The 13208-nt window shown below is 35.6% G+C and overlaps 1 protein-coding gene across 6 annotated transcripts in view; it reads left to right on the top strand.

Annotated features, from left to right (window-relative positions):
- The window catches only part of LOC137624581 (uncharacterized), a 96744-nt gene that overhangs the window by 21472 nt on the left and 62064 nt on the right, over nucleotides 1-13208 (top strand). Inside the window, exon 1 of one of the 6 annotated variants that reach the window (XM_068355520.1) lies at nucleotides 4424-4517. The exons of the other annotated variants lie outside the window; for them this stretch is intronic. The gene's annotated coding sequence lies outside the window, so the exon portion shown is untranslated. Of the gene's footprint in view, nucleotides 1-4423; nucleotides 4518-13208 lie in introns of those variants that run through there. 6 annotated transcript variants of the gene reach the window in all.

Below are 13208 nucleotides of genomic sequence, written 5' to 3' on the forward strand. Positions count from 1 at the left end.
ATTAACTGAGTTAATAACATTCGACTTGGTAATTAATTATCTGTATCATTTATGGAAAAGTAAAATTGTAATGTTTATTTCTACATACTCAGAACTGCAAGAAGAAATGGGCGAACCAACGAACGTGTTTACAGTAACGCACTAGTATCGGAGTTGTAACGGCTCACACCGCGTTTCCAATCCTATCCCATATACTTCGAGACAAGGTTAACTCTTTACGGGGAAGGATAACAGTGGTTGTTTTAGACACGTAATTGTTACATACACGATATCCTTAAGGATATTCGCTCCAGTATATATATATATATATATATATATATATATATATATATATATATATATATATATATATAATATACTTACATATATACAGTATATATATTATTATTATTATTACTTGCTTTGCTAAGCTACAACCTTAGTTGGAAAAGCAGGATGCTATAAGCCCAGGGGTTCCAACAGGGAAAATAGCCCAGTGAGGAAGGGGAAACAAGGAAAATAAAATACTAACAACGTTCAAATAAATATTTCCAATATAAACTATGAAAACTAACAAAACAAGAGGAAGAGAAATAAGATAGAATTGTTCCCGAATATGTGTGTATATATGTATGTAATATATATAATATATATATATATATATAATATATATATAATTGTGTGCCCAAGTGTTTGTTTATATGTATGTATATGTATATATATATATATATATATATATATATATATATTATATATGCAAATAAGATAGAATTGTGTGCCCATGTGTGTGTGTATATATATATATATATATATATATATATATATATATATATATATTATAAACGTACAAGATTTAACTGTCAGTATTTAAACCACTCAAGTAAGAGTAATACGCGCACTTAGCCTCTTACTGACACCATTGTTGATGGCAAAGAGTGTCCCACATTGTTCAGTACAGACGGGCAGGTTTTAACCAGTTGGTAACTGGAATGCCACAGCGAAACCACGACAGCTTTTAGTCTGAAACGCAACAGCTTTCCTTGCATGAAAACTTAACCCTAAACGCAAACCACTTGACTTCTTAATTGCAAGAGTCTGTGCTTGCATCACAACAACAACAACAACAACAACGATCTTCGACAACAACAAACTCAAACCGATCCAACCAATATCAAAATATAAATTATATGTTTATATAAATATGTATTTGTGAAAATGAACTTGTAAACTGTATATTTTCTTAATAAAAGTAAAAAAAAAAAATAACTGCGAGAGCCAAAATTGATTGGGAAATTCAGAAAAAATAAAATCCATTCGAATTTTTTTTAATATTTTTTATTTGAAAAGTTAAATTACATTTTATAAAATTACAATATTTCCCGTAGTTTTTTTTTATCTTTATTTTAAAATGTTAATTTACATTTTTTTACAATTACAATATTTCCAGTATTTTTTATCTTTATTTAAAATGTTGATTTACGTTTTTTGCAATCACAATATATCCAGTTTGATTACATTATGCAAGGACATTTTTTATATAAACTTGAACTATCTAAATTAACAATTTACAAAATGACACATCTTGATTTTGATTATTAGTTACTCAAAAACAATAATTTATATATTTTTATCTTTTTATTTAAAAAGTCAAATTAGGTTTTTTTTAAATCAATATTTCCAGTTTGATTACAACATACAAAAACATTTTTATATAAACATAAACCATATAAGTTAACAATTTACACAAAGAAACATGCTTTTTTTTACAATGTAATCAAACTGGAAATATTTAAAAAAAAAGATAAAAAAGTATATAAATTATTGTTTTTGAGTAACTAAAAACCAAAATAAAGATGTTTAATTATTGTAAAATATTGATTTAGACGGTGTGCGTTTATATAAAAATCTTAATTTTGACTGTTAGTTATCCAAAACCAATGATTTATATAACTTTTTTTATCTTTTTATTAAAAAGTTAAATTACATATTCTTTACAATCACGAATATTTACAGCATAATCAAATTTAATTGCATTTTTCTATAAACAAATCCATCTAATTTAACAATTACAACATCTTGATTTTAATTTTTAGTCACTCAAAAACAATAATTTATATACTTTTTGGTGAACATTTTATTCATTCTTTCTTTATAGATATTTTTATAACTTTATATAACTTTTAGTGAACACTCAACTTGGAAAATCCCTCCACGTCGCCATTCAGAGAACGCGTATATAAATTATTGTTTTTGAGTAACTAAAAACCAAAATAAAAATGTTTAATTATGTAAAATATTGATTTAGACGGTGTACGTTTATATAAAAATCTTAATTTTGACTGTTAGTTACCCAAAACCAAAAACTTTTTTTTATCTTTAATTATAAAAATACAATTACTTCTTAGCAATTTACATTATATACGTAATTATTCTTTACAAAATACTGATATGAACTACATTGTTTTACATAGTTATAAATCAGCTCAATACAAATTAAATCAATTAATAAATATATATACAATACCATTTTATTGTACAAACGTTCTTAACTTATAATTATAAATATTTAAGTAATTATCATAAATGTACTCTTTTGTAAATATCTTATATAATTCTTTTTTTAAAGTATCCCTTATTAAATTTTTTGTTTTTAACATTCTATTTCTTATGAATATAAGTAAATTTGGGTCATCCGTTAACAGTCCTATAGATCGCCCATACCACAAACCAATAATTTATATAACTTTTAGTGAACACTCAACTTGGAAAATCCCTCCACGTCGCCATTCAGAGAACGCGTATATATCGACTCAGTGGAATACCAAAGCTGGTCGGCGGTAACCAGAAATCGTTGGAGTCCCCCAAGTAATCTCTGCCATGAAATTTTTAGTATGCCAAGGCTGGAAGAGCGCTCCTTTGCCTTCTAAGAATTGATCACTTCGTGCGATGCATTTCTAGGCATGGTTGGTCAGCCTGGTAAGAATGAATTATTTTTTTTTTGTCGAGGCTCGGTCAAATGAAGGGTCTGGGTGAGGTGGTATTTTGGTTTTTTAGGTGTTTACGGTACATCTTTAGCTGTGTACGGTACATCTCTAGCTGTATACAGTACACCTTTACCTGTGTACAGTACGTTTTTTAGCTGTATACAGCCTTATCTTTACTTGTTTACTGTGCATCTTTAAATGTATACAGTAGTCCTTTAGATGTATGTAGTACACCTTTAGCTTTGTGCAGTACAACTTTAGATGTATACGGTACACCTTTAGCTGTGTACAGTACACTTTTAGCTGTGTACACTACACCTTTAGCTGTATACAGTACTCCTTTAGCTGTGCACAGTACGCCTTTAGCTGTGCACAGTACACTTTTTACCTGTACACATTACATCTTTAGGCCGTATACAGTACTTCTTTAGCTGTATACAGTACTTCTTTAGCTGTATACAGTATACGTTTACCTGTATACAGTACACTTTTACCTGTATACAGTACACCTTTAGCTGTATATAGTATATAATTTTAGTAATAGTAAATGTAACAGCATTTAGATGGCAAGTCATGTACCCTAGGCCTATGCATGTTACCTACTAGGCCTAAGGCAGGAACAAGGACATATAGAGACTGTGATGTGTTACAAACGGGAAGAACATTATACGGAAACACTATTTTTGTCAAGGTTGTTTTTTGGGGGGGGATGTTATTCATCCAGTTTGTATGACTGGCATGTAGTTTTGTGTTGTATATACAGATTAGTAATTGTAAAATTACAATTTTTTTTTATTAATCATATTCACGTCGATATGAGAAGAGATATTGAACCAGCCAATTTACCTATAATTTGTATTTTTTTATATTTCATTTATTTCCTTTCCTCACTGGGCTATTTTTCCCTGTTGGAGTTCTTGGGCTTATAACATCCTGCTTTGCCAATTAATGTTGTAGTTTAGCAAGTAATAATAATAATAATTATAATAATAATAACTAAAACGTATTGCATATGAATCAAATGTCGAGAGCTCTACTGTACAGTCGGATCTATACTGTACAGTCATAGGCTGTCTATAGACCCTTGATCTAATCAAAGTTAATTTTAAATATCGAACTGAATTTTCTAATGTGATAAAACGCCTTTTAAGTTCTTATACATAAGCAAAACGGAAAAATTTTAATATTGATTTCTAATGTCTTGCGGGTTCCGTGGTTCGTTTGTTTGTGCGTGACTGGAGTAGGAAAACGGCTAAAAAAAATATATAAAGAATTGCATTCACCTCCCAGTGTGTGTGTGTGTGTGTGTGTGGCGTGCAGACATTCCAAGACGAGCTTTAAAAGTAGTATGACGTGCGGACTTTTGAGCGGTAACAAGGCAGTCGTGGAGGGGGGAGGGGGGGGGGGTTAACCGCGGGGGTTAGGGATTGGGGGGTAGGGTGGGGGGGATGTTCAAAGCGATACTCCATCCCCCCCCTTTGGCTAAGGAACGGAATTGTGTGCTGCTGACTTCGAGGTTACCGCTCTGGAGGCATAAACTTCAGGAAACTTCAGGTAAAGAGATAAGAATAATTTCTTGAATGGTTTCCTATTTGCTTTGTTATAGATATAGCTAAACTTTAGATCCTTCAATCCTTTAGACTCCAAATTGTTTTGCGTCCTTGGCAATGCATATAGGACCTACAATATCAATTTATCGTATAAATCCTTAGGTGTTTATTGTTAAATTCACATTATCGAGGCACGTAGAAAACAAGATATTCTTCAGTTTCTTTTTGGAAATATTTATACGATTGCTGAAATATTCTACTAATAGATTGAATACATATATGTACTTCTAAGTATTTTTGGGCGTGCACCGTGAATTGCATATACACGTATATACAGTGTTTGCATGTACAATTAATTGAATGTATTAATTTAACTTGCAACCCAACATCAAAAGTCATATATGCCGAACCACAGTATGTACTTGTATATATATATATATATATATATATATATATATATATATATATATATATATATATATATATGTATGTATGTGTGTGTAAAGGTAAAGAATTAAACTACTGGTATAACAATACAAAGTAACATAGACATGAGAATATCGACAAATAAATCGTTCAAATATTGATCTATTTTAAAAACAAAATAACTCAAATATTTGTTAATTCCACAACGTCCATTGTAATAGAATGCTTATGTCGTTCTGAAACCCTGTTAATGAGATTAGCTTTCAACTGGGGAGGACGCGACCTCTATTCAAATCCAGTTTTACGAAGGCCGGATGTTTAGATAAGGTCTTTATTCCAAAATTTAATCTATAGTTAATCTGTATACCTAAGAAATATGTATTGTATTTATAATGGCTTTATATATATATATATATATATATATATATATATATATATATATATATATATATATTATATGTATATATATGTATATATATATATATATATATATATATATATATAATATATATATATATATATAATATGTATATATATAATATATATATATATATATATATATATATATATATATACACACACAGGGTGTTCAAAAAGTCAATCCTCATTAAGTATTTTGAACGATAAAGTTATAAGTGGTGTGCTGCGAAGAGACTTAGAACATCCTGTATATTATATATATATATATATATATATATATATATATATATATATATATATATATATATATATATATATATATATATATATATATATATATATATATATAGTGTGATTGTAGCTGGCTTTCTGCTTCGATTATCAACTTTCAGCTGGAATAATGATACTTTGTATAGGCCTTATGTGTGTAATGTGCATCTTTATATCTGCATTAACAACAAAAAGTAATAAAAAAACATGGAAAAATATCCGACGTGGCGTTGAAGCCACCCACCTACCACCATCCGGAGTGAAAGGGCTGCTGCAGGTAGGGTAGGGGGGGGGGGGCGGGTTTCAGGGGGGAAGGAGGGTTTAGTAGGGTGTAGGACGTCCAGCTCTATAAGAGTGTTGCGAGTTGCAAGTTTCTCTCTCGGCCGGGGCCCGACTTTTTAAGAGTTCTGTGAGTCGGCAATAACGGATACACGAAGCCAAGCGTTAGTTTTTGTTTTGTCGTTATTTGTCTTGGATACGTATCGCTCGTTATATATGTCTACGGTTTTATATCTGCGTGTTCGTATACATAGTTAGGTTTACCTATACTTGTGACTCGATGATGGAAAAAGCACGTTTTTTGGCTATTAATCCAGGTGAAATCGTACAATCAGGACCTACTTTTTGGTTGCGTGTCGAGACTGCTATACCACCACTCCTACACTCCTTCGCTCCTCTCTCTGGTCTCGTTGCATCATCACTTCCCGTGAACGATGTCAAATGACAAACGCGAGTTTGCTTACATCATTTTCATTTCCCACCAAAAGTTGTACATCGGTCTACAGGTGAATGGGATGGTGTAAATCACCTATACGTTTACAGTTAGTTCATGAGCTTTCAAATATGCAGTCCCGGTGTTATACAATAAGCTCCCACTAGACATAATTCGACTGAAGATATTATCTAGGCTTTCAAGAGGAAAATGGAGACTTTCTTGTTTAAGTGCTTCGGTAGGTAATGTGGATTTGAGAATAAACGAGCGTAATGCTGTGTGAGATGCTGAATGTTTAGGAATATATACAATTAAATGACTGTGAAGAGCCTATAGAGAGTAGGGTTCCCCTGCAGTATAGGACCAGAAAAAGCGGCCCATCTTGTCTCGTTTTTTTTTTCTGACGCTGGAAGGACACACATCACCTGAAGTCAGGTGAGACCATTCCTTGAATTGAGTACCGGCTTAACCTCTTCATTGCCTTTCTAAGAGACAGCCAGGGAGTTGAGACTAACGCGAATTTTGGCAGTGCGCAGCGCTGCATCTCAAAGATCGTGTTGGTATGTTCCACAGCTTACATTTCTTGAGTAAGACCTTGGCTGGGCCAGGCCATAAACAGGTTGGACGGCCGTTGCATAAGTTGTTTTCGTTTGGATCCAGCGTCTTGGTTTTCCTACTTCTATCCCCCTTGTGGTTGCAGGTTCCACCGGGATATTTGGCATTTGCAGTCATGTAAACAGACATATAAGCTCTGGAGTCAATCTTGGGTAGTGTCCTAGCCTCTGTACCATGGTCTTCCGCTGTCTTGGGGCTAGAGATCTCTTGCTTGAGGGTACACCTCGGGAACACTATTATATCTTGTTTCTGTTACTCTGGTAATTTGGAAGTTTTTATCTTCTTGTTATTTTCAAGTTTTTATGGTTTATACATGAATGATTTATTTTAATGTTATTATTGTTCTTAAACTTCTTTTGTAGTGTCCCTTATTTCATTTCCTCACTGGGCTATTTTCCCTGTTTGAGCCCTTTGGGCGTATAGCATCCTGCTTTTCCAACTACTGTTGTAGCATAGCAAGTAATAATTATAATAATATATGAGGTAGCAACTAAAATTTGAAAGACGCCACAATATTACCTGATATCCTATGTAGTTATGATTCCACAGGGATATTTGGCATTCGCTATAAGCAGACATACAAGCCCTTAATTCAGCCTACCCTATCAGCTGAATTCGGTATTAACATTGAATAGAATGTAAATTAAAAGGGGGGAGTGTCTTTTCCGTATGAGATTCATATTGATAACCCCCCCCCCCCCCCCCCCTGGTTTCTGGTTCCATTGCAATAGAGAGACCGCAACTGACAGCAGTTAGTGTACATTAGTTTTGCCCAATAGTACCGTTGCTATTACTATTGTGAATAGGCGAGTAAAGCAAGTACTGCATTAACTATTTCTATTATTATTATTATTAATATTTGCTAAGCTACAACCCTAGTTGGAAAAGCAGGATGCTATAAGCCCAGGGGCTCCAAACAGTGAAAATATCTCAGTGAGGGAAAGGAAACGAAAAAAAAAAATAGAATATTTTAAGAAGAGCAACAACATTAAAATAAATATCTCCTATATTAAACTATAAAAACTTTAACAAAACAAGAGGAAGAGAATTAAGACTTGCTTACCAGTTGTAACATTGGTAACTACCTTATATTGCTTTATAGAGTCATTTGTATGAATAAAATTGAATATTTATAATTAATACCTTCATATACGTTGATCACATTTATAGAAGACTTGTGTGTTTTTACTATCATAGAGTACTGGATTAGGTTGAAATGCTTATTGAGAGAGAGAGAGAGAGAGAGAGAGAGAGAGAGAGAGAGAGAGAGAGAGAGAGAGAGAGAGAGAGAGAGAGAGAGAGAGGGGGGGGGTTTCGCATCATACTCGAAATTTCAAATTAAGTCTTCCTGACTTTCAGGAGAGAGAGAGAGAGAGAGAGAGAGAGAGAGAGAAGAGAGAGAGAGAGAGAGAGAGCATTATTGGGGGGTGGGGTGGGGGGTTTGCTGATTGTTGGATGGCTGGAGAGTGGCCTTTCTGACAATCGATCCATGGTAAATACACCTTCCTAGGGCGGTCACGCGTTCCCACGGAGCTAAAGCCACAAACCAGCAACGTACGGCTGTTTGTCATTGCAAAGAAGTCAGCAGTCCTCCAAATGTGCCCTTGCAAAGAAGGCATGAAGTCTGCAACCCTTCAAATGTGCCCAAACAAAGTCTGCAACTCTTCAAATGTGCCCAGACAAAGTCTGCAACCCTTCAAATGTGCCCAGGCAAAGAAGGCAGTATGTGTAACCCTACAAATGTGCCTTTGCAAAGAAGGCAGAAAGTCTGCAACCCTTCAAAATGTGCCCAGATAAAGTCTGCAACTCTTCAAATGTGCCCAGACAAAGAAGGCATTATGTATAACCCCTACAAGTGTGCCCTTGCAAAGAAGGCAGAAAGTCTGCAACCCTTCAAATGTGCCCAGACAAAGTCTGCAACCCTTCAAATGTGCCCAGGCAAAGAAGGCAGAATGTGTAACCCTACAAATGTGCCCTTGCAAAGAAGGCAGAAAGTGTGCAACCCTTCAAATGTGCCCAGGCAAAGAAGGCAGTATGTGTAACCCCACAATGTGCCCTTGCAAAGAAGGCAGAAAGTCTGCTCACTTCGGCATAAAGTCTGCAACCCTTGAAATGTGCCTAGGCAAAGAAGGCAGTATGTGTAACCCTACAAATGTACCCTTGGAAAGAAGGCAGAAAATTTGCAATCCTTCAAATGTGCCCTTGCAAAGAAGGCAGCAAGTCAGCAACCCTTCAAACGTGCCCTTGCAAAGAAGGCAGAAATTCAGCAACCCTTCAAATGTGCCCTTGAAACCTCCCAAATGTGCTTTTTACAAGAAGGCAGCAAGTCTACTACCCTTCAAATGTGCCCTTGCAAAGGCAGCAGCAAGTTTGCAACCCTTCAAAAGTGCCCTTGCAAAGAAGGCAACAAGTCTGCTACCCTTCAAACGTGCCCTTGCAAAGAAGACAGCAAGACTGCAACCCTTCCAAATCTGCCATTGCAAAGAAGGCAGCAAGTCTGCAACCCTTCAAAGTGCCTTTTCAAAGAAGGCAGCAAGACTGCAACCCTTCAAATGTGCGCTTGCAAAGAAATCAGCAAAACTGCAACCCTTCGAAAGTGCCTTTTCAAAGAAGGCAGCAAGACTGCAACCCTTCAAATGTGCTCTTGCAAAGAAAGCAGCAAGACTGCGACCCCTTCAAATGTGCCTTTGCTAAGAAGGCATCAGTTCTGCAACCCTTCAAATGTCCCCTTTGCAAAAAGGCATAAATTCTGCAACCCTTCAAATGTGCCCTTGCAAAGAAGGCAGCAAGACTGCAACCCTTCAAAATGTGCCCTTGCAAAGAAAGCAGCAAGACTGCAACCCTTTAAATGTGCCTTTGCAAAAAAGGCATCAATTCTGCAACCCTTCAGATGTGCTGTTGCAAAGAAGGCAACAAGACTGCAACCCTTCAAATGTGCCTTTGCCTAGAAGGCAGCAAAACTGCAACCCTTCAAATGTGCCCTTGCAACGGAGGCAGCAATACTGCAACCCTTCAAAAGTGCCCTTGCAAAGAAGGCAACAAGGACTGCAACCCTTCAAATGTGCCCTTGCAAAGAAGGCAGCAAGACTGCAACCCTTCAAATTATCTGTGTATGAAATACATTTCGTCATCTTCAATGTTTAGGAATTTTCGTCAATAATGCCCTTATGCAGTGTCACGTCTCCGCTGCTCAAGCTTTCCCTCAGACAATAAGATCGATCGATATTTATGAAATATAAATAGACACTGGATTGTTGGGGGGTAAATTTTAATGGTTTCTTTTGGGGGGTAAAATCGTCACCCCTCACCTTGCGTCCTGCATAAAGTCGTTGGGTCCCGGGGAAGTAAGTACACCTGTACTGGGGAATAGAGACAGGGAATTTCCTGACCGTGCTGCTAAACTCTTCCTGGTTGTATTTCTGGAACAGTACGTAAGAATAATAGAAATCCCTAGCTGGTTGCGTGAGTCAAATGGCTATAATTAGATGTCTTAATACAAGGCAGTGTACGAGGATTCCATCTGTACGTAAAGCGATTTGCATTTTGTTTTCATTTGTGGATTTTTGCCAGTTTATTTTTTGCTATGGCTAAGTTGGTGTAGTCTGGCAAACATGGTTATATTCTCATTATCAAATATAGGAGTATCGTCTTAGTCATAGTGTCGGCGGGGAGTTTACCTACGGTAAATTCCCCTTTGTTTACAGTAAACTGATGTACTGCTTATGAATATTCTGTTTAAGTTACAGGCTTGCGCGCGCGCGCGCACACACACACACACACACACACACATATATATATATATATATATATAGTATATATATATATATATATATATATATATATATGTATGTGTGTGTGTGTACTGTATGTATATATTTCTGTATGCATTATTATTATTATTATTATTATTTCTACTACTACTTGCTAAGCTACAACAGTAGTTGGAAAAGCAGGATTCTATAAGCCCAAGGGCTCCAACGGGGAAAATAGCCCAGTCAGGAAAGGAAATAAAAAAATAAATAAATGATGAGAATAAATTAACAATATATCATTCTAAAAACAGTAACAGCGTCAAAACAGATATGTCCTATATAAACTATTAACAAAGTAAAAAAACAGATATGTCATATATAAACAATAAAAAAAAAAAACTCATGTTAGCCTGGTCAACATAAAAACATTTGCTCCAACTTTGAACTTTTGAAGTTCTACTGATTCAACTACCCGATTGGGAAGATCATTCCACAACTTGGTAACAGCTGGAATAAAGCTTCTAGAATACTTTGTAGTATTGAGCCTCATGGTGGAGAAGGCCTGGCTATTAGAATTAACTGCCTGCCCAGATTACACAACAGAAGTGTTTGCATAAAGTTTTTTTGGTTCCGAAGTTAATTGTGCACAAAGTTTTTTGGTTCTGTAGTTATTTGTGCACAAAGTTTTTTGGTTCTGAAGTTATTTGTGCACAAAGTTTTTTTGGTTCTGAAGTTATTTGTGCACAAAGTTTTTTGGTTTTGAAGTTATTTGTGCACAAAGTTTTCTGGTTCTGAAGTTATTTGTGCACAAAGTTTTTTGGTTCTGAAGTTATTCGTGCACAATGGTTTTGTTTCTGAAGTTAAATGTGCACAAAGTTTTTTGGTTCTGAAGTTATTTGTGCACACAATTTTTTGGTTATGAAAGTTTATTTGTGCACAAATTTTTTTGGTCATGAAGTTATTTGTGCACAAAGTGTTTTGGTTCTGAAGTTATTTGTGCACAAAGTTTTTTGGTTCTGAAGTTATTTGTGCAAAATGTTTTTTGGTTCTGAAGTTATTTGTGCACAAAGTTTTTGGTTCTGAAGTTATTTGTGCAAAAAGTGTTTTGGTTCTGAAGTTATTTGTAGAACATTGATTATTATGGAATAATAAATTCGTGTCACAAACGATCCCTTTAAGGGCAATCTTGCTAACATACGGGCGAGGCAGTGCTCTCAGTACAACCGCATGCAGTACACTGTAGGCATTAAACAAGGGTCTTTATTACTGCCCCTACTTTTTAGCTTTCCATATATGATCAGCGCCCAAGCCCCCCTCTCCACCCAAGCTAGGACCAGGGAGGGCTAGGTAAAGGCTGCTGATGACACAACAGGTAGACCTATAGGCTCTCCAAACTCCCATATCCTTAGCTCACAAGGATGGTTAGGTTGCAGCGACCAAAAGGCCTCCCGGGTCCCCAGAGCCGGCCCATATGACCCAAATTTATAAATCTAATCTAGTTTCTACGATAAATTTAATATTCGGTATCGGGACCGATATCATTGTATCTGATTGTTGTTGTTAATCAGGCTGTTGTTTTGTTGTTATCTGGCTTTGTTATCGGGCTCTATCGTTTTAGCGGTTATCTATAATAGGTTGTTTTTTGTTGTTGTTTGTTGACCGTTTTCAGCAATAGCCTGATTAATCTTATCGACTTCTTTCCATTCTTTTCCTTCGCTGAATGATATTATTAGACACATGCCTTATGGCTGGTACAGTGGTAACGTATTCGCCTAGCATTCGCACGGCAGCAGATCGATCCTAGCCCGGGACCGTGAGTTTAAGCTGTTTGCTGGGGGAGGTCAGTGCTGCAGTTAGGCAACACAGTGAGGGACTCGGGTTGCCCAGCTGACGTTCTGGTGAGTATCTATTCTGATGAAACTGGAATTGTAAACACACACTTTTACTTATACTCAATACTACAAAGTATTCTATAAGCTTTAATTCCAGCTGCGACCAAGTTGTGGAATGATCTTCCTAATCGGATAGTTGTATTGGTGGAACTTTAAAGGTTCAATTTTGTAGCGAATGTTTTTAATGTTGAACAGGCTGACATAGATCTTTTTACTGTTTATGTATGAAAGATTTATTTTAATGTTGTTACTGTTCTTAAAATATTTTATTTTAATTGTTCATCACTTCCCTTGCTTAATTCATTTCCTTATTTCCTTTACTCACTCGGATATTTTTCTCTGTTGGGAGCCCTTATGCTTATAGCATCTTTCTTTTCCAAGTAGGATTATAGCTTGGCTAATAATTATAATAATAATAATAATAATAATAACAATAACGTCTAGTGCGGTGGTTCCCAACCTTTTTTCTGTCATTTCCCCCTGCACCCAGTTCAACCATCCAGATTTCCCCCTTCATGCCCCGCCCAGCCCTCATGCCCACTCACCTGCCTCAAAAATGGGCATGACACTCCAATTCTCCCCCTTGAATATCATGTCTTTGAGAACTG

This window comes from Palaemon carinicauda, chromosome 31, assembly GCF_036898095.1.
Source record: "Palaemon carinicauda isolate YSFRI2023 chromosome 31, ASM3689809v2, whole genome shotgun sequence".
Classification (NCBI taxonomy): Eukaryota; Metazoa; Arthropoda; class Malacostraca; order Decapoda; family Palaemonidae; genus Palaemon; species Palaemon carinicauda.